Source organism: Panthera pardus, unplaced genomic scaffold (assembly GCF_024362965.1).
Source record: "Panthera pardus isolate Hobbes unplaced genomic scaffold, ASM2436296v1 HiC_scaffold_8, whole genome shotgun sequence".
Taxonomy (NCBI): domain Eukaryota; kingdom Metazoa; phylum Chordata; class Mammalia; order Carnivora; family Felidae; genus Panthera; species Panthera pardus.
In genome coordinates, this window is record NW_026527013.1 from 68,245,799 (window position 1) to 68,268,538 (window position 22,740).

Here is a 22,740-nt window from a genome sequence, read left to right on the forward strand (position 1 = left end):
TGCTTTAGATGTCGCCCACCTGCAGATAGTAGACACTCCACAACAGTGTGATTTTCAACATTACCTGGTAGTTCTTAGAAGGGAATTACTTTTGACTTCTCAGTAATTACTATTTCTACTATTTTTAAAATTATATTGTGTAACTTGCTCTCTTCTATGACAAAATTACCTGTTACTAGAAGACAAATCATGTTTTTCCATCCAAATACATGTTTCATATTATCTTAAGGATACTCAAAAGAGTTAGAATTCACTTAGAAAAAGAATCTGATTTGCTTGTTCTTTGCTGTTGTTTTGTTTGGGGTGTTCACTTTGTTACTTCTTTATACATAGATAATAACAAAGCTTCTCTTAAAGATTTACAGGGGTGCCTGGGTGGCTCAGTCGGTTAAGCATCCAACTCTTGATTTCAGCTTAAGTCATGATTTCAGGGTCCTGAGAGGGAGACTCCCGTGGAGGTCCCTACTGGGTGTGGAACCTGCTTGAGATTCCCCCTTTCTCTTTTTGTCCCTGCCCTGCTTGCTCTCTCTCTCTCTCTCAAAACCAAAATAAACAAAAAGAAATAAACAAACAAAAAACCCCCAACTCAATATTTTTCAATATAGTATATTTTTGTAGAAGGAAAAAAAAGCATAATATTCCACTAACTCACCAATGCATTAAAATTATTAAAAATAAGAGCTTTCCACTTATCTATATTGCTTTCAAGTGTACCATTAACTATGAAAAATACAAAATCTTCACACGACACATCAGGAATTTGAAAACTGAAAAGTTACTGTATGTGGAATTCATGCAATGTTGGCACTAAGAGTGCAAGGACCTTGAGGCAAGGATAAACCTAGTGGGTTTGAGAGGCAGAAGGAACCCTGTCTTCAGGGAGAATGTAGGGGTGGTAGAGGGGCCAATGCAGATCTTGGTAAGGGCTTTGGATTTTATTCAGTGAGTAAAAGGGATCATTGGAGAGTCTTGAACAAAAGAGTGATACTGTTAGGGTTTTGGAGTGATGGGGGTCCAGAGCCAATAACCAAGAAAGATTTCTTGAGATGTCTTTGGTAAAAAAAAAAAAAAAAAAAAAAGTAATTTTATAAAACATGGAAACAGGACCCTGGGCAGAAAGAGCTGCACTGGGCTTCTGAAGAGTGACTGCTTATATGCTAGGGAGTTGGGGGAGGTAAAGTCAAGAGGAGGTTTCTTAAAGGGATTTCTACCCGCTAAAGACTCACAGATCACTGGAAGACTAGCTGTTGTCAGGCTAAGGTTGTTTTCCCTCAAGTAAAACATCAACATTAAGACAGTAGGGAGTTCCTGGACTTTAGGCTGTTGACAAGATTGTCTTTTTCTTGTAATTTACTAAGATATTTGTAAACTGATGGAGACTCTATTAGTTTAGCCATTTGTTTTGTGTCCTTTCCTTTGTTCTTGGGCAGCCTGTAGGACAGGAAGAGATAGAATTCAGTAGGCCTGGAGGGAAAGATTAGAATCTGCGACCCTGGGTGGGGAAAAACACAGATTTTGGAACACTGCGGGGAATGTCTGAGCACAGCAAACCCCCTTAGGCATAAGGTTCCTCTTAAGAATGTAACAGACCCGACCTACTCCCTCTCATGCCTCCCTCAAGAATTTGACCAAAGACCTATGTCTTTGTTCATAGACCTATGTTCTATGGTCATAGAACACCCCTCATACAATGGAAAGGAGCCAATCAGGAAGGGACAATGCATCACCTGGAGTTATCCAGACAATAAGGGTAGAACCTGAGAAGGAACAAGGGGGAAGGGAAGGGGAGGGGGAGGGCCAACCAGAACCTTATTAAACAAGGACCCTTGCCTATAGTCTTCCAGCATTCGCTTTTGAATGTCCCCTCTCTGTAAAGAGAGCTTTCCTACTATTCTTCCTTTCTAATCTTATATTCTGATAACCTTTTGCCTGCTGCTCATTTTGTGTGCACCTGTTTGTTCTTAGAAGCTGAGAGACAATGAGTCCGGGTATTGTGGTTAAAGAAAGAAAATAAAATAAAAAATAAAAAAATAAAAATAAAAATCCTGCAACAATTTAACACTCCACTTAGCAGTGCCTAAAATGCTTAGGTTGAATTTTCCTTTCTCTCCCTTAACTTTGTCAACAACAACAACAACAACAACACATCTGGATTTAGATAAGAAGACCTTTTATTCAACACATCCAGACTTAGATAAGAAGACTCTTGTAATGGGAAGAGGGATGTAACATTAGAGAGAGCCCTACAACTGTCAGATTGGAACTGTCTCAAAGGTCAAGAAGAAAGGATTTTCTTTCATAGGATGGAGAAAACAAGGCTGGAAAGAACTGGATGTGGGGTGTGGCTGAGCAGGCTCTGGGATAGGTAAGGGGATCAGGGAATTATTCCCCTTCTATCAGTTGATTCTCGCGAGGGGTCCTTAAGGAGAGGAAATTTTTCTTTCTGTGCTGCTTAAGCTAGCGGGGAGGGCGAGGTGTCAAAGTCCGGGAACCTGGGGAGGGGTAAACCCTGACTAAAAAGCATGATCAAGTCACATTAGGAGGCATTTTGTCCACATTGGTGGAGACAAACCATTCAGCTAGTCATTTATGGGCTAAAAAAGGGGGAATTTGGAGGATCTGTGTCTGGTTTCATCCTAGATAAGCAAGGAGGTTTTAGCTAAGTAGTAAGAGGAAGGATTTTTCTTTGCTGTGAGCCATTCCCTAGGATACAAAAGGTTACGGGATTTCTTAACTAGGCTCAGGTGAAGTTCAACATTGTCAACTTCAATATTTTTCTTTCTTTCTTTCTTTCTTTCTTTCTTTCTTTCTTTCTTTCTTTCTTTCTTCTTCCATTCTCATTCTGATAGGAAATTCAAGAGTGTGTTTTTGACTGTGTTGATTGTATTTCATCTTGTCTTACCTGAATTTGTATTCCGTTTCCAATAAGAATTTTAGGTTTATTACTGCATTTTCTATTTCCGTGAAGTTATTGTATGTAATACAGGCATACCTCAGACATATTGCAGGTTTTGTTTCCCGACCGCCGCAATAACGCAAATTTTGCAATAAAATGAGTCAAATTAATTTTCTTTTGGTTTCCAAGCACGTATAGAAGTTGTTTGCACTATGCAGTGGTCTGTTAGGTACGCAATAGGGTTGTGTGTAAAACAATGGACACACCTTAATTAAATATGTTGCTAAAAATTGCTAACCATCATTGGAGCTTTCAGTGAGTTATAATCACCGATCACAGACGATCATAATAAATATAATAGTAATGAAAAAGTTTGAAATATTGTGAGAACTACCAAAGTGTGACAAAGTGAGCAAACTCTAGTGAAAAAAAAAAAAATGACACCAGGAAAAAAAAAAAAAAAAGGAATGAAAAAGAAAAAATGGCACCAGAAGACTTGCTCGACACAGGGGTGCCCCAAACCTTCCATTTGTAAAAAACCTTATCTGCGAGCACAGTGAACAGGTATGTCTGTGTAATCATGGGTTTGTCTAACCCTTTTTTCACCTCCTAGTTCTGCTTTTATAGGTGGTTTGTCTTATCTCCTGTTGCACATACTTTCACACTTTGTAAATTTTATTCTCATTTTTTTCTAGGAGACAATCAGAGCTAGGCTTTTCCACTCTGACTCTCCTGGATGCAATTTGGATTTCTCCTGTGTTTTAGGAACCCTCTTGTTTGTTTGTCTGTTTGTTTATTTATTTATATATAATTTATGGTGAAGTTAGCTAACCTACAGTGTGCACAGTGTGCTCTTGGTTTCAGGAGTAGATTCCCATAATTCATCAGTTACATACAACACCCAGTGCTCATCCCAATAAGTGCCCTCTCAATGCCCATCACTCATTTTCCCTGTCCCTCCACATCCCCACCAACATCAAAGCTCAGTTTGTTCTGCATTTAAGAGTCTCTTATGGTTTTCTCCCTTCCTGTTTGTAACTATTTTTTCTTCTTTCCCTCCCCCCACGGTTTTCAACAGAAAATGTTTACTGCTTCTACACAGCAAAGGAAACAATCAACAAAACTAAAAGGCAACCGACAGAAAGGGGGAAGATGTTTGCAAATGACATACTGGATAAAAGGTTAGTATCCAAAATCTATGAAGAACTGACCAAACAACACCCCACCCCCCAAAAAAAAATAATCCAGTGACGAAACGGGCAGAAGACATGAATAGACACTTTTCTAAAGAAGACATCCAGATGTCCAACAGGCACATGAAAAGATGCTCAACGGCACTCCTCATCAGGGAAATACAAATCAAAACCACACTCAGATACCACCTTATGCTGGTTAGAGTGGCTAAAATGAACAAATCAGGAGACTATAGATGCTGGAGAGGATGTGGAGAAACGGGAACCCTCTTGCACTGTTGGCAGGAATGCAAACTGATGCAGCCGCTCTGGAAAACAGTGTGAAGTTTCCTCAAAAAATTAAAAATAGAACTACCCTATGACCCAACAATAACACTGCTAGGAATTTACCCAAGGGATACAGGACTGCTGATTCGCTGGGGCATATGCACCCCAATGTTTATAGCAGTGCTATCAACGAGAGCCAAAATATAGAAAGAGCACACATGTCCATCAACTGATGAAGGGATAAAGAAATCGTGGTTTATATACACAATGGAATACTACGTGGCAATGAGAAAGGATGAAATCTGGCCATTTGTAGCAACGTGGATGGAATTGGAGAGTGTGATACTAAGTGAAATAAGTCAGAGAAAGACAAATATCATGTTTTCACTTATACGTGGAATTTGAGAAACTTATCATCTTGCTTGTTGTAAAAATTCTTATTATTTGATTTTTCCTTTATGCAATCTATAGCAAGTATGCCTATGTATTGGGTGTTTATGAGCAGCAGCGATTGCTTTGTGCCAAACCCTGTCCTTTGCTTTCTGGTTGTTGTTAGAACACTCTTCTTCTTCTTCTTTTTTTAATTTTTTTTTTTATTTCTTATGTTTATTTATTTTGAGAGAGAAAGATGCAAGTAGAGGAGGGGCGGGGGGCGTGGGGAGAGAAAAAGAATCCCAAGCAGGTTCGACACTGTCAGTGCAGAAGCCCACTCGGGGATCCATCTCACGAACTGTGAGATCATGACTTGAGCTGAAATCAAGAGTTGGACACTTAACCGACTGAGCCGCCCAGATGTCCCAGAGCCCTCTTCTTCAATCCGGACCTATGAAGTATTTGTGTTTAAACAAACACTTGGATCTTACTTGTGACATACTCCCACATGGTAAGACTTACCTTATATTTGGTTATTTGACATGCTCAAGCATTGATACATATGGAGAAGATATGGAAATGCACTTCAGTTACTGGCTTACTTTCTCCAGTCTCCTTCATAGGTATTTGTCAAGATCCACTTTTCACAAATACTCAGTCTTGCCAAGTTTCTGACTTTCGATTTCTGTGTGAAGCTGCTGGCTGGGCTCAAAATGCCACATTTTTTTTTTTTTTTTTCCAAATGTTTTATTTATTTTTGAGAGAGAGAGCCTAGGTGGGGTAGGGACAGAGAGAGGGGGACAGAGGATCCAAAGTGGGCTCTGTGCTGACAGCAGTGAGCCTGATGGGGGTCGTGAACTCACGAACCATGAGATCATGACCTGAGCCAGTCAGAGGCTCAAGGGACTGTCACCAGGTGCCCCTCAAAATGCTGCGTTTATATGTAAATGCATATAAACTTGCATATGCATATATTTGCATATATATGCATCTATGTTTATATGCATTTATATATAAATAATATATACTTCTTCACCATAATTCTTACCTTTACTCTTATGGTCACGCTATTAGTGGGTTAGGTTCCTCTCAGACTCTTAAATTAGGTTAAGTTATAATTTTAATTTCTAGGGTTATGTTGGTTTTTGTTGTTGTAGTCTTGGATGTTTTCAAGTCATTTTTGCTTTTTGGGTGAAGGTGAGGGTTAGGTTTAAAGGAGGGGTTTGGTTGGGACTGTTCAGCTTTACACCATTCCAAATCCAAGACCAAGATTACCCAGTATGAGTAGAAAGGAGTATCACAGCTATGCTGCATAATAATTCAAACTCAGCTATATGCATAATTTAACAATATCGGAATCATGGCAACGGGGCCATAATTTTTATTGCATTAAAATATTATTCCATACCAAATTAAAACTGAAATAAAATACATTTTAACAACTTTCACAATTGTTTAGTGAATTGCCACACCAGCATGCTTGGGTTGCATCTTCTTCCTCAAACTGAAATAAGAAATTAATGAAACCCAGGGGAGCCTGGGTGGCTCAGTCAGTTAAGCGTCAGGATTTCAGCTCAGGTCATGATCTCGCGCATCATGAGTTCGAGCCCTGCGTTGGGCTCTGAGCTGACAGCTCAGAGCCTGGAGCCTGCTTCAGATTCTGTGTCTCCCTCTCTCTCTGTCCTTCCCCCACAGGCACTCTGCCTCTCCATCTCTCTCAAATACAAATACACATTAAGAAAAATTTTTTTAATTAATGAAATTTGTAAAGTATTGGAACTAGGTCATACCCTCTCAGGAAAACTAGCATACGTTATCTCTGTCACCTGATACAGCTCATCATATAGTAACTCTGTCTTTGTCAGTCACATTTTATGTCTTTTAAGACTGTAGACCTTCTTTTCAAATACTGTGGTCTGATATTCTTATAGAAAAGAAACGCTTTCAAGATGCATCACAGGTATTTTGTGGCTGAATTTTCTAAAAGCTTTTCTTGAGTTTTAATTTGCATAAGTTAAGAGTAATACAAATTATTCTTATGCAAGTAAAACAAGTGAGTGAAAATAACTTAGTAAGAATTTAATGACTATACTTTAATTGCTTTACAGTATACTCTGTGTGTTTATATATGTGTATATATATATGTATATATATATATATATATATACATATATATATACACATATTTTTTTCATATAAATGTAACTCTTAGGTTAATACCCAACTAAACCCAGTTTTTTTTTTTAATTATAAATGCATTAATGCTTAATATCACTTCTGACTGGCGAGAGAGTAACATAGAGGTGCATATTTAAAGAGCATCAAGCTGCTGAATAGGAATCCTTACAGGATTTGTTGCCAACACCACTGTAAAACAGACTGACTTCTCAGGGTGATTTTTAGCTAATGACTTTGCCCAAAACTTAAGCAATAAGCAACTCCTGCTGGTTCCCCCCCTCTGCCCCCTGGCCCTTAACACTGTGTTTCACTTTTGCTTTTATTTCCATAGCAACCAGCCAGCCCAGGAATGTTCCAACACTTCTGCTGGCTTCCAATCTCCTGTCAAATTGTTCTGCTGTGTCAGGTGCTTGCGTTGTAACACACAGTGACTCAGCTTTCTGTTGAGTTATGTTTCTGATTGGTAGTAAATATCCTCCATCATTTTTTTCCTTTTTTTTCCAAAAGATGCCATATTGAAAACTTTACAGTTAAACTCATGTATTATATTGGTTAATTATATATTTCAAATTTAATGATACTTCCGTATATAGTTAATGGGTATCTTTTATTTTATTTTTTTAATGTTTATTTATGTTTGAGAGAGAGAGAGAGAGAGAGAGACAGAACGCAAGTGGGGAGGGGCAGAGAGGGAGACATAGAATCCAAGGCAGGCTCCAGACTCAGAGCTGTCAGAACAGAGCCCGACGTGGGGCTCAAACTCAGGAATGGTGAGATCATGACCTGAGCCAAAGTCAGATACTCAACAGACTGAGCCATCCAGGTGCCCCTTTAATGTGTATCTTTTAATCAAGATAAAGTTTCATTCCATCTTTTTGAGCACCTAATATACATTTAGAAATGATAGCTACAAACATATTTAAGGTAGGACTCTTGCACTCTAGAAATCACATGTAGTAGAAAAGAAAATCATGAAAATGATCATTTCAGGTAAAAATTTTAAATACAGGCTACACAAATTACTACTGATTTACACAAGAGAAGGTAGTTGACTCTGCAAAGGAATGTTTGCATAAATGAGCATTTGCCAGAAAGAAAAGTTGGGGGAAGATATTTACGCAGAATAACACAATCACAGAAGGCAGAAAAATGGAGGAAGCCCTGAGCGTTGAGGGAAAATAAATTGTATAATGTGCCTAAACCAGAGAACAATTGGAATGTTAGATTATGAAAAATGATGTGACATAGGTAGTTAACTCCAAATAGAGTTTGTGAAGACAGTATTATTCTAAAGATAAGAGACTGCAGGACTCTGGGGTGCCCGGTTGGCTCGGTCAGTTCAGCCTCCGACTTAGGCTCAGGTCATGATCTCACTGCTTGTGAGTTCGAGTCCCACATGGGGCTCAGTGCTGACAGCTCAGAGCCTGGACCCTGCTTCAGATTCTGTGTCTCCGTCTCTCCCTGCCCCTCTCCTGCTCACGCTCTGTGTCTGTCTCTCTCTCTCTCTCGAATATTAAAGAGAGAGACTGCAGGACTCAGACATGCCTATGCTCTTTTCCTTCATTTTCAGAGTTTGGTACATGTCGTGTGTCCGCCAGGTCTCATGGTGTCTCTATTCACTCCTCCAGTCTCAGAAAGGGGAGAGCCACTACAAGAGAGCCCTTCTATTCTTGGACCTATTGTTATTCCTTGTGTGCGGATTTTCCTTGAGTTCTAAATGATTTTATGCCCTCAGTTTCCCTCCCTGTAACTAAGCAGGTAGTGACTTCAAACATTGTTGTTTTCAGTTACCAGCCAAACTCAGCTTCCCTCAGACGAGCAAGTGGTCTCTATACCACTGGTCCTGGAAAAACGCACAAGGCCACACTTTTTTTTTTTTTTTTTTTTTTTTAACGTTTATTTATTTTTGAGACAGAGAGAGACAGAGCATAAACGGGGGAGGGTCAGAGAGAGAAGGAGACACAGAATCTGAAACAGGCTCCAGGCTCCGAGCTGTCAGCACAGAGCCCGACTTGGGGCTTGAACTCATGGACAGCGAGATCATGACCTGAGCCGAAGTCGGACGCTCAACCGACTGAGCCACCCAGGCGCCCCGCGGCCACACTTTTTAATACCTGAACAACGTGAATTAATGTAGGTCCAAAGGATGTTATTCCCCTGGTGTTGGCTATTGCATCAGACAAATCACACTCACCGTGAATATAATTTGCAGAGGTTTTACAGTTACTTTTGGGAAATTAAATTAAAAAGTAGGTTTTCTATTACATTTTGTGACATTCAAGCCTTAAAGATCTTATCAAGAGTTAAATTAGGCTAACTTTCTCCATTTTTTTTTTTTTTTTTTTTCTTAAGGAACATCCAGGAAAGTAGTTCTTTCATTTAGTGGCTAGGATAAAAATATCTTAATTCAGGTGTTTTAAAGGGTGATAAAACTGACCCTGCATGTTATAGACCAATCAACTTCGTTAATGCTGCCGTTAAATCGCACATGAGAATTTTATTGCGGTAGTTGGAACTGATGAAAAAAATTTAAAGTACAGATGTAATATGCTAATAGTGGTTAGGTAATTTCCCAAAGATCCCAACGCTACGCAGTTTTTCCTACTGAAAATTGATCTTGTCTTCACTCGTAATTTCAGTATATTTATACAAACGGAGACCCCAGGAAAAATATAGTTCGCGTAACTGCTGCAGACAGGGCTCTGTTTTGCTGGGGTCCCGTCCTGAGCCACATTTCAGTGAATTCTGAGTGCTGTAGAATCGTCATCACCTGGGTTCCGACTGAGACATTAAGAATTCAGATTTAGTGAACACCACAATACTACTTGAGAGAGATCCAGGAAATTCTGCTGGACTTTATGGGTGCGTTCCTAATTTACTTAACCCAGTACATTCATCCATATACACATACGTGATAATATCTGCTTCTGAACGAAGGTCTGTCAACATCCACGGCTAGTACTTGTGGGCGATTACAATGTACCCAGCACTGTTTTCAATCACTTTGCCTATGTTTACACCTTTATCCTCCAAAGAAAGGAGCCAGTGTGAGCACGCACCCGCACATATAGGAAGAGTGCGTGAATGTGTGTCAATAGGAACACAGACCACGGAGACCTCACTCCAGAATGCATGTGGACCCCTGCGCGTCCTCAAGGTCCTAATCTCCCTGGGGAGGCTTCAAGCAATCATGTAGTTAACAGTTTCTCAGGTGATGCTGGAGCTCACCAAAACTGATGAACCGCTGGCTTATACAGGCACTGTCTTGCTCTATGTTATGTTCTTAAAAGGAGTCTGCAAAAGGGTAGTTTCGTGTCATCTTCTGTTCTTAACAACGTCACATTCTGCGGCTCCAATTCAATCCCTTCCGACAGTTTGCAGTGGTTCTCAGATTCACTCTGCGCAGGGCAGTCACGTCCTAAAGATTTAGGAGTCAGCGTTTTAGAAAGCTGTTATTATTGATGATCTACTCCCACCACTGAGTAACCCTCTCTGTGACCTTGATCGATTTGTTTTTTTATTTTATTTATTTATTTATTTTTTTAACGTTTATTTATTTTTGAGACAGAGAGAGACAGAGCATGAACAGGGGAGGGGCAGAGAGAGGGAGACACAGAATCAGAAGCAGGCTCCAGGCTCTGAGCCATCAGCCCAGAGCCCGACGCGGGGCTCGAACTGACGGGACCACGAGATCGTGACCTGAGCTAAAGTCGGACGCTTAACAGACTGCGCCACCCAGGCGCCCCATTGATCGATTTGTTTTAATTGCATCCTCTCATAAGGACCTCCGTTCCCCTGAACACACCACAATCCTGCATTGTGTGATACATTCTCTTCTAAGGCCACATTTTTGTCCTTTTACCATTGAGGCACGAAGGCCAGTTCCCATGTGCCCCAAGCCCAGAGAGGACCCTTGACTTGGTCAAAAAATCGTGTGGTCAGGTATTCTCTGGTACTGTTTTTCTCATGGTCACGCTCACAACTCTGCTGCTTGATCTGCTGGTCTATAGACACTCTCCTTTGCCTAAATTATGGCCCTCATAAAAAAGGGCCCGCTTGTTTTTTCGTTTGTTTTTGTTTTTTGCTTTGTTTTATTTTGTTTTGTTTTTTTTTCCCCCCAAAGAGATAGCTAGGCTTACCTGTCCTCAGGTATTTTTTGTTTGTTTGTTTCTGTCAGGATAGATCATAGGGGAAAAAAAATAGCTTTTGTTACATACAGCACCCACCTCCCTTGTCCCAGCTGGTCTGTGCTCATAGCTGAATTCTGACACTCCAGATGAAAACCCGTGATCTAAGGGATGCTCTGTCTCGCACATCCGCACATCCTGAGGATCCCCAAGCTTTCTCTTCTCAGCATGACACAAGGGTGGTTCATCTGCCTTGTCATATTTGAGAGAGAAAGAGCAGCTTCGAGGCAGGTTCACCCCTAGGAAAAGCAAATAGACATTTTCTTTATGATCTTTCTAGTTTTCTGTTAAATGTGTTTTTACAGAGAGCATCACTGCAACATCCTTAGAACTGGTGTATAATTGTGAGTGGCACAAGAGAGTGTTTGTTATCTTTTTATTGCTAGGTATAGATATTTAGAGACAGAGAAGACAAAAATAGCAAGAATCAGATCCCAGCCCTAATTCTCCTTTTCCCTGGTGCCATTGTGTCAAATGGAGTTAAGTGCACAGGCCTCTATTAGCTGCAATGCATGAATATGGAAAAAAGCCTATCTCAAGGTCGTTAAAGGGCATGGCCATCCATAAATGGAAGCCATATATATCATGTTATTGGAGACATCCCTAAGTGGACAGTGAGTTTATTTTATAGCGTATCATGGAATAGTAGACCTGGGAGGGACACTGAAGATAATCTGTTCCAACACCTTTATTTTAAAGAGGAGGAAATGAGAGCCCGTGGAAATTATATTACTTGCCCAAGGTTACAGAACTAGTTAATTACCATTTTCCATAAATGTGATAAATCTATATATTTGAACTAGCATGAATTTTTACCACAGAGAGAATGTATGCAAAGAGTGGCTTATAATCCATAAAGCAGACAATACAGGGGGATATGTAAAAGTAAAAGTCATTGCAAGGAAGGTTGGAGATATTTTCAAATGGCTCATTTAATAGTAAAATATACTTCTTTTAATTTTAGAAATGTGAATTTAAAGGAAATGGATTTACATATTATATGGATGGTTAAGCAAAAAGAGTTTTCTGGGTAAGTGTTGTGGTTAGACTGTTTAGATTTTTTTTTTTTTTTTTAACATAGGAGATCAACGGGGGCCATCTGACAGCTGGTGACAGGAAGAGTTTCTGAGAACTGGTTCTTTTGTCAGCAGAATATGGTAAGCTGACCTTAGAACCTTAGGATACGATTTCCAACACCGGTTCTAAGAAGACTGTGAGACACAGTAAGAAGAAAGCAATTTGTTAGAATTTAAGGCTCTTTCCAGCAATCCTTTCTTCATGAAATAAAAACATGTCTATAACATCATCATCAGCTTCTTCAATTTCTTTTTTTTATTATTATTTATTAATTTGGAGAGAGAGAACAAGAGAGAGCACACATGAGCTGGGGAGGGGCAGAGAGAGACAAAATCCCAAGTAGGCTCTGTGCTGTCAGTGCAGAGCTCAACGTGGGGCTCGAACTCACTAACTACCTGTAAGATCATGACCTGAGCTGAAATCAAGAGTCAGATGCTTAACCAACTGAGCCACCCAGGAGCCCCTCTTCCATTTCTTAAAAATACTTCCCGCCTGAAGATATTTAATTTTAAGATTGGACTCTGGAAAGAGACGACTACAGTTTGAATCCTGAATCAATCGTAAAACAGTATAAACCTTAGCAGATTACACATTTTATTTGAGTCTCCATTTCCTTATGCAAGAATTAATTGAATGAATGCATGTAAAGGACTCAGGCCAGTGCCTGACACACCATGCATGATCCCATTGGCAGCATCATAATTGTTAGATTATTAGTGTGGCTTTAGCAATAGTAACAGTAGAAATAGGAGTGTAGTAGCATAAGATTCTCAAGAAAACAAGAATTTGCTCAGAGATGAAAAATTCTAAACCAGCTCATATCGGATACTGAGGTTTTGAACTATGTCCTTACTGGTTTTATGCCTTCCAGATCTTTCCATTTCTGATAAGCGTGTTGACATCTCCAACTAATAGTGGGTTCCTCTATTTCTTCTTGAAGTTCCATCAGTTATGCTTCAGGTGGTTTAATGCTCTGTTGTTAGGTTTGCACACATTAAGGATTGCTATGTTTTCGTTTTTGTTTTTTGGAGAACTGACCTCTCTCTCTGTATGTATTGCACTTCTTTACACCTAATAATTTCCCTTGCTTTGAAATCTGCTATATCTGAAATTAGTATAGTTACAACTCCTTTCTTTTAACATGGTATATTTTTCTTGATCCATTTATTTTTAAACTGTATGTGCTTCTTAAATTCCCATTCTTGAAAGCATCAAACAGAATAAAATACTTATGAATAAGTTTAGTCAAGGACAAAAAAAAAAAAAACCCATGCTAAAACATTAATGAAAGAAATTGAAAACACAAGAAATAGAAAGACATTCAGTGTTTAAGAATTGAAGAATTAACATTGTTACAATGGCCACACTGTCCAAAGCTATCTGTAGATTTAATGTACTCCTCATCAAAATTTCAATGTCATGGTTCATACACACACACACACACACACACACACACACACACACATCTTTGTGGAAACACAAAGGATCTTGGATAGCTGAATCAAACTTGAGAAAGAATAAAGTTGGAAGCATCAGCTTCCTATTTTAAACAAAGCTATAGTAATTAGAACAGTATAGTCTTAGCAAAATAGACACATGGATCAATGGAACAGAATAGAGACCCCAAAATAAACCCATGGGTATACAGTCAATTTTTAACAAGGTGCCAAAGTTATTACTGGAAAAGGATAGTCTTCAATAAATGGTATTGGGAAAAACGGATATCCACCTGCAAAAAAAGGAAATTGGGCCCCTATCTTACACTGTAATGAAAATCAACTCAAAATGGATTAAGAAGTTAAATGCACAATCTGAATCCATGAAACTCCTAGAAGAAAACATAGGGCTTAAGCTCTTTGCTCTCTGACAATGATCTTGGCAATGTTTTGTTTTGTTTTGTATTTGACATCAAGAGAAAAGAGAAGGAAAGCAAAAAGAAAGAAGTGAGACTACATAAAACTGAACAGTTTCTGCATAGCCAAGGGAACACATAACAAAATGAAAAGGCCACCTATAGAGTTGGAGGAAATTTTTGCAAAACATATCTGTTAAGATGCAATATCTATTACACACACACACACACACACACACACACACACACAACTCAATAGTAAAAAACCCAATAACCCCACTCTGTCTCTCCAATCTTGAGGCCAGTGGTGTGCACTATGTCCTCACCTCTCTTACAGATCCAACAAGAATTATTTCTGTCTTTTCAAATTTTTGTTGTTGTTCTTACGACGCAGTGGTACCTCCCAAGCTTCTTACCTGAGGAGCTGGAAGCCTGTTGTTGAGGTTCTCTATACTGTTTTTCTCTGCTTAAATTCTGTGATTTTGCCAGTGTCTCTTAGCAATCTTCCCTAATTTGAATTCTCATCTTTTCGCCGCATTCACATTAATAATGTCTGTGATTTCCCAGGACTATTTACAATAGAGTATTTTGTGAATAAATAAGGTAGTGCATGAGGAAAATATTCATGGAAGTAGACAGTGGCAGTTAATAGATAAAGAGTACCATTTTGCGCGTGTTGCAGCTGAAAAGCTCATTTAAAATCTACATGGCATTTGTTCACATAAATTCCATAATTTGGAATTTGTATCTATGGTTCAGGCAAGAAATCAAGATTAGATAGCTTTAAAAAATTTTATTTATTTGTCTTAGAGAGAACACGAGTAAGGGAGGGGCAGAGAGAATGAGAGACAGATAGATAATCTCAAATAGGTTCCATGTTGCCAGCGCAGAGCCCAGTGAGGGTCTTGATCCCATAAGCCATGAGATCGAGACCTGAGCCACAACCAAGAGTTGGTCACCTGACTGAACCACTCAGGTGCCCCAAGATTAGACAGCTTCATTATCAAAGCATATACACTCATATGTGGGGAAGGGGAAAAAAAAGTTACAGAGAGGGAGGGAGCCAAACCATAAGAGTCTCTTGGAAACTGAGAACAAACTGAGGGTTGATGAGGGGTGGGGGAGAGGGGAAAGTGGGTGATGGGCACTGAGGAGGGCACCTGTTGGGATGAGCACTGGGTTTGTATGGAAACAAATTTGACAATAAATTATATTAAAATTTTTCAAAAAAGCACCATACATGAATAAAATCATAACAGAAGAAATATACAGAATCTGAAAAATCACCAAAACCAAAATAGTAAGATTACTTTGGTCTAAACGGTGAAAGGAGAAAGAGGGTTGTGAAATGTTGTTTAATGATGGAAGGTGTAGGCAACAGTAACAAATGCTGAGGAAACTGGAGAGTCTCTTCTGGATTCTGCTTCCAGGGAGTTAAGGATGAAACTTGAAGAATTTTTCAATAGAGGGTCTGGCAGTTTGCGACTGTAAGGTGTTATGGATGGGTAAGAAATAGTGACATAGGTTGTAAGTACTTAAACAGTTGCAAAGGAAAGGAGGCACAAGAGACTGTAGTGTGAATTTTAACAAGAAACAGAAGAATCGGCATTTATCATTTATATGTTGCCCTGAATTTTTAAAATTTATTTTTATGCTGCTTTCCCACTCTCAATGATAAAGTCTTTGAATGCTGAGTGTTTTCATACTACTTTGAACATCACACAAAACTTGCAGTATTGAATGGTCAACAATTTTTTTTTTTTTTAAGTGTAAGGATCATTGAGGAATAGAAACAGTTGACAAATGTAGGAATATCTGCAAACACTATAGCCAGGCCAGGTCCTGTTAGATATATAATTCTTTCTAATTGTTTTCCTTGAATCAGTAGGCTGCACATGTCATTTCTTTCAGAATTCATACAATTATTCTATTCCCCCATTCCAGAAGTATTTATTGAGCATCTTCTAAGCATTTTGGGACTTTTGCTTTCCATAAAGGAAGGATAGAGAAGAAACAAATTCTCCCAATCGAATAACTTAAAATCTTGGGACATCTGGGTGGTTCAATCGGTTGGACCTCTGACTCTTGATTTCGGCTCAGGTCATGATCCCAGGGTCGTGGGATCGAAACTCCCTCCCCAACCCACTCCCCACCACCCCCGTCGGGCTCTGAACTGATAGCACAGAGGTTGCTTGGGGTTCTTTCTCTCCCTCTCCTCTCTCTTCCCCTTCCCCACTCACACTCTCTTTCTCTCTCTTGCTCTCAAAATAAATAAATAAACTTTAAAAAGAGTTGCCATATGTATAAATTAGTTTATGTCTAGGATTTAGCTATATGGAATCATAATGTAGGTATCAATTTTGTATGGCTTATTTTGCATAGCATAATTATTTTGAGATTGATCCATGTTATTATGTGTATTATTAGTTTAATACTTTTTACTGTTATGCAATAATTATCTGTGTGTTTCTCCAAGGTTTTGGCTATTACATAAGCATAACAGCTATGAACATGTGTGCATGGGTCTTTGTGTGGACCTATTTTTCATATCCTTGTCATACTTGGTAGGATTTGTCTTTTTAATATTGACTTTCCCCTGGGATGTATAAAACTATCTTATTGTGATTTTTAATTTGCATTTCTTAATGACTAATGATTTTCAGTGTGTCTTCATATGCATATTGGTCATTTGTATATCTTCGGTAAAATGTCTATTTGAATCTTTTACTCACTTTTTTATTATATTATTTATCTTCTCGTTAGGTCTAAAAGCTTTTTTTTTAATGCTTATTTTTGAGAGAGAGACAGAGCACAAGTAGGGGAGGGGCAGAGAGAGAGAAAGACACAGAATCTGAAGCAAGCTCCAGGCTCTGAGCTGTCAGTGCAGAGCCTGACATGGGGTTCAAACTCATGAACCATGAGATCATGACCTGAGCCAAAGTTGAAAGCTTACCTGACTGAGTCACTCTGGCGACCCAAATCTAAAAGCTCTTTATATATTCTACCAACATGTCCTTTGTAAATATATCCTCTCAATATGAGATGGGGCAGACAAAGAGTAAGAAAGAGTGCTCTCTCTTCGCATGTATGGTTGTGTATGTGTATGTATTTCCCTTACAAATTCATTTTCTTTTGGCCCATTTTCATGTCCACTTACCTATCTATTCATTCTTGTCATTTGTTTTATTTCACTAATTCTCAGTCTTTGTTAGTCTGAAATGCCATTATATCAACTTCATTCTCAAAGGATACTTTCCCTTGGAATATAATGCTAGATAGGCAATTTTACCTAGATGTTAGAGATATTGTTCATTTTCTTTCAATTTGTATATATTTTTTTAATTTGAATTGTGTTTTAGGTGAGTTGCTTGGATATAGATAGATATCCACAAATTACCTATAGATAAGTGTTTAAAAATAGAAAGGAATTAATCCCAAAGTTATTGGATATAAGGTCAATACATAAAAACCTGTTGTATTTCTATACGTACAAGTGTTACGGACTGAATGTGTGTGCCCTCGCATAATTCACTGTGAAAGCCCCGAGTCCACATATGATGTTATTTGGTGTGGGGACTTTGAGAGATGACTAGGTCCAAAGGGTGGTATCTCAAGATGATATGCATCTTCTCTCTCTCTCTCTCTCTCTCTCTGCCACATGAGGACACAGAGAAGGCTGCTCTCTGCAAGTCAAGAGGAGGGTTCTCAGAAAGAGCCAAGGTGGCCATCGCCTTGACCTCTATTTGATAGCTTTCAAAATTGAGAAAGAAATGACTGTTGTTTAAACCACCCAGTTTTAGAGTGTTTTGTTATAGCAGCCTGAGCAGACTGAGACAACAAGCAGCAGTCAGAAAATGAATTTTTAAAAGATTCATTTAAATAAGAAACAACCACCTTATCAAATGCAAGATGAAAACCTTAAGTGAATACCAAAGACTTAGAATAGAAAATTGTGAAATGATATGGGGAAAAACAAAACAAAACTCAAGATGAGGAATATTTAAGATAATATCGACTCAATTATTCATTCTAATGAAGATGTCTATTTTCTCCCAAAGATCTTTGAATCAAATGAATACAAATGAAGTAAGAATCAAAGATTTTGAAGCTTTCAAGCTCATATTAAAATTTATGTAGCAGTGCACGGGTCCAATATAGCCAACAATTTTTGAAAAACTTGCCCTGCCAAATATCATAACTTGGTGTGTAAATCTACAGTACTTAAGAAAAGCGTTGCATTGACTCGCATTATGTTTTGGCACAAGGATAAAAATACAAACGATTACAATAAAATAGGAATTCCTAAACAGAACTTGCAAATACAGGCATGCCTCATTTTGCTATGTTTTGTTTATTGAGCTTTGCACATATTGCATTTTTGGCGCATTGGAGCTTTGTGACAACTCTGTGTTGAGTAAATTTGTCTGCACCATTTTTCCAACCATGTTTGCTCACTTTGTTTCTCTGTAAATTTGGTATTTGTATTGCGAATTTTGGTAATTCTCACAATATTTCAAATTTAATCTATAAACGTGTGCGTTCCAAGTCTTCCACGGGCTGGCTGTTCCCCAGTTTTTTTCCCTCTCCTCACATCTTCCTATTCCCTGAGACACAGCAGCATTGAAATTAGGCCAATTAATAACCGTACAATAGCCTCTTATGTATTCAAGTGAAGGAGAGTCACAGGTCTCTTACTTTTAATCAAAAGCTAGAAATAACTAAGCCGAGGAAAGGCATGCCAAGAGCCAAGACGGGCTGAAGGTTAGCCCTCTTGCCTGAAACAGAAAACCAAGCTGTGAATGCAAGGAACAGTTCTTGAAGGAAATTGAAAGGGCTACTCCAGTGAACACACGCATGATAAGAAAGCAAAACAGCCTCACTGGGGATATGGAGGAAATTTTAGTGGTCAGAAAAGAATATCAAACCAGCCTCAACATTCCCTTAAGCCAAAGCCCAATCCAGAGTGAGGCCCTGACTCTCTTCAGTTCTCTGAAGGCTGAGAGGTAAGCTGCTGAAGAAAAGTCTGAGGCTAGCAGAGGTTGGCTCATGAAGTTGAAGGACAAAAGCTGAGACAATTGCATACAATGTCAGGGTGAGGGAGCAAGAGCTAATGAGGAAGCTCCAGCAAGTTCTCCGAGGAGACCTAGCTGAGATCATTGATAAGGGTAGCTACACTGAACACCAGATTATCAGTGCGTACAAAATCACTTTGTATTGAAACATGCCAGCTAGGACTTTCATAGCTAAAGAGGATAAGTCAATACCTGGCTTCAAAGCTTCAAAAAACAAGTTGACTCTCCCCTCGGGGGCTCATTCAGCTGGTGACTTGAAGTTGAAGCCAACGCTCATTGGCCATTCTGAAAATCCTAGCACCCTTAGGTATTTTGCTTAAAACCACTTCGCCTGTGCTCTGTAGACGGAAAAGCAAAGCCTGGACGATAGCACATCTGTATGCAACACGGTTTACTTGATATTTTCACCCCATTGTTGAAACCTACTGCTCAGAAGAAAATTCCTTTCAAAATAGGAGTGTTTGTGGACAGTGAACCTGGTCACCGCTCTGATGGAATGTGCAGCAAGATTGATGTTATAGTTAGTCCTGCTAACACAATATCCATTGTGCCCCCCCTAGATCAAAGAGTAGTTTCAACTTTCTTCTTGTTTAAGAAATATATTTCATCAGGCTATAGCTACCATAGATAGTGATTTCCCTGATGCATCTGGACAAGGCAATTGAAAGCCTTCTGGAAAGGATTCACCTTCTAGATGTTATCACGAACATCTGTGATTCATGGGATGAGATCAAAATATAAACAGGAATATGAAAAGGAATTTGGAAGAAATTGATTCCAAGTCTCATGGATGATGGAGGGATTCAAGATTTTAGTGGAGGAAGTCACTGCAGATGTGGTGGAAACAGCAAGAGAAGCTAGAAGAGACATAAAGCCTCAAGATGTGACTGGATTGTTGCAATCTCATTACAAAACTTTAACAAATAAGAAGTTGCTTCTTATGGATGAGCAGTGGAAGTGGTTTCTCTCTCTCTCTCCCCCTCTCTTCGGGGGAGGGAGAGAGAGAGAGAAAGAATCTTAAGCAGTTTCCATGCCCAGTGTGGAGTCTGACGCAGGACTTGATCTCACGAACGTGAGCCAAAATCAAGAGTCACATGCTTAACCTACTGAGCTACTCAGGTGCCCTGAAATTCCTTTCTTCAAATGGAACCTACGGCTGGTGAAGGTGCTGTGAAGACAGTTGAAATGACAGCAAAGGATTTAGAATATGGCATAAACGGTTAAAAAAAAAAAAAAAAGCAACTGTAGGGTTTGAGAGCATTGCCTCCAATTTTGAAAGTTTTACTGGGGATAGAATGTTATCAAACAGCGTCACCCGCTACAGAGTAATCGTTTGTGAAAGGAAGAATCAGACAATGTGGCAAATGTTATTTTTGTCTTATTTAAAGAAGTCATCACATCTCCACCAACCCACCTTCACCAACCATCACCCTATCAGTCAGCAACCATCAACATTGAGACAAGACCCTCCACCAGCAAAGAAAAGATCACAACTTGCTGCAAATGCAGATGATTGCTACCACTTCTTAGCAAGGAAGTACTTTTTAATTAATGTATGCACCTTTTTTAGACACAATGTTATCGCACAGTTAATAGACTGTGGTATAGTGTAAATATAATTTTTATGTGCACTAGGCAACCAAAAAGTCTCTTTAACTCACTTTATTGAGATATTGGCTTTATTAAGGTGGTCTTGAAACAATCCTGAAATATCTCAGTTGCATGTCTATATATGGACGCCAAAGTTACAACCCAATGACCGTTGACAATTCTAATGTAAAACATGCAACAAAACAATGAATGGAACAACCAGACAGAAAGTGAATATGGATATACAGGACCTGAACAAATTACTAACCAATTTTAACTCTCATATATACAGCAACCTCCCTCATAGTTACAGAATGCACATTTTTTAATCATCATGTGTTATATAGTCTTAAGATAAGTTTCAGTAATTTAAAATGATGACAGGTATGAAAGTTATTTCTCTAGCATAATCAATTGAAATAGAAATCACCAAAGGAGGGGCACTCAGGTGGCTCAGTGGATTGCAAGTCAGACTCTTGATTTTAGCTCAGGTCATGATCCCAGGGTTGTGGGATTGAGCTCTACCTCAGGCTCCACACTAAGCATGGAGCCTGTTTGAGATTCTCTCTCTTCCTCTGCCCCTTCCCAGCTCATGCATGCTCTCTCTCACTCAAAATATAAAATAAAATAAAATAAAATAAAATAAAATAAAATAAAATAAAAATCACCAAAGGAAAGATGTCTGGGAAGTACACTAATATTAGGCAATCAAACACACTTTTGAATCACCAGTGGGTAAAAGAATTAAGAAGGAAATTAAATAATATTTGAAATAAATGAAAAAAAAATGCAAATATGGTATGTCGTGAAAACAGTTCTTAGAAATAAATAGCTTTAAAAGTCGGTATAAGTTAATACGTAAGGTCACAAATCAGTATCCTAACTTTCTATTTCAAGAAAATAGAACAAGAAAAGCTATTAAACCCCAATTAAATAGTGGAAAGGAAATAAAAATTGGAAAAGAAATCAGAGAAATATGTATATAATATGTAATATTATATATAGAACATATTACATATAGAACACATATATAGAACATATATAGAGAGCATATAATATTATATATAGAACATATAATATTTAGAATATAAAAGTGAAAAAATTTCAATAAAACATCACTTGTTGGAAAGATAAACAAAATTTGTAAACGTCTAGCTATGCTGACCAAGAGAAAGGAAAAGGGAATGCATAAATTTAAAAAAATCAGGAGTTGGGGCGCCTGGGTGGCTCAGTCGGTTAAGCGTCCGACTTCGGCTCAGGTCATGATCTCACGGTCCGTGAGTTCGAGCCCCGCGTCGGGCTCTGTGCTGACAGCTCAGAGCCTGGAGCCTGCTTCAGATTCTGTGTCTCCCTCTCTCTCTGACCACCCCCCCATTCATGCTCTGTCTCTCTCTGTCTCAAAAATAAATAAACATTAAAAATATTTTTAAAAAAATAAAAAATAAAAAATAAAAAAATCAGGAGTTAAAAACAGAATATCACAACTGACACTACAAAAATTAAAAGAATTGTAAATTATCCTGAATAATCTCATGCCAACCAATTAAACATTTAGAATAAAATGAATATGGGGCGCCTGGGTGGCTCAGTTGGTTAAGCGTCCGACTTCAGCTCAGGTCACGATCTCATGGTCCGTGAGTTCAAGCCCTGCGTTGGGCTCTGTGCTGACAGCTCAGAGCCTGGAGCCCATTTCGGATTCTGTGTCTCCCTCTCTCTCTGACCCTCCCCCATTCATGCTCTGTCTCTCTCTGTCTCAAAAATAAATAAACATTAAAAAAAAATTTAGAATAAAATGAATAAATTACAATGATGACACAAGTTATCAAAATTGACTCACAAACAAAGGATAAAGATTTACCATATCAAGTAAAGATATTTCAATAACAATTAAGATTTTTCTCACAACAAAAGCCCAAGTCTAGATGCCTTCATCACTAAATTTTATCAAATGCTTAAAAACAGGTAATACCCATCTTTTGCAAATTGTGTCAGAAAATAGAGAAGGGAACACCTCCCAACTCATTCAGTAAACATAAACAAAGATTTTACAAGGAAA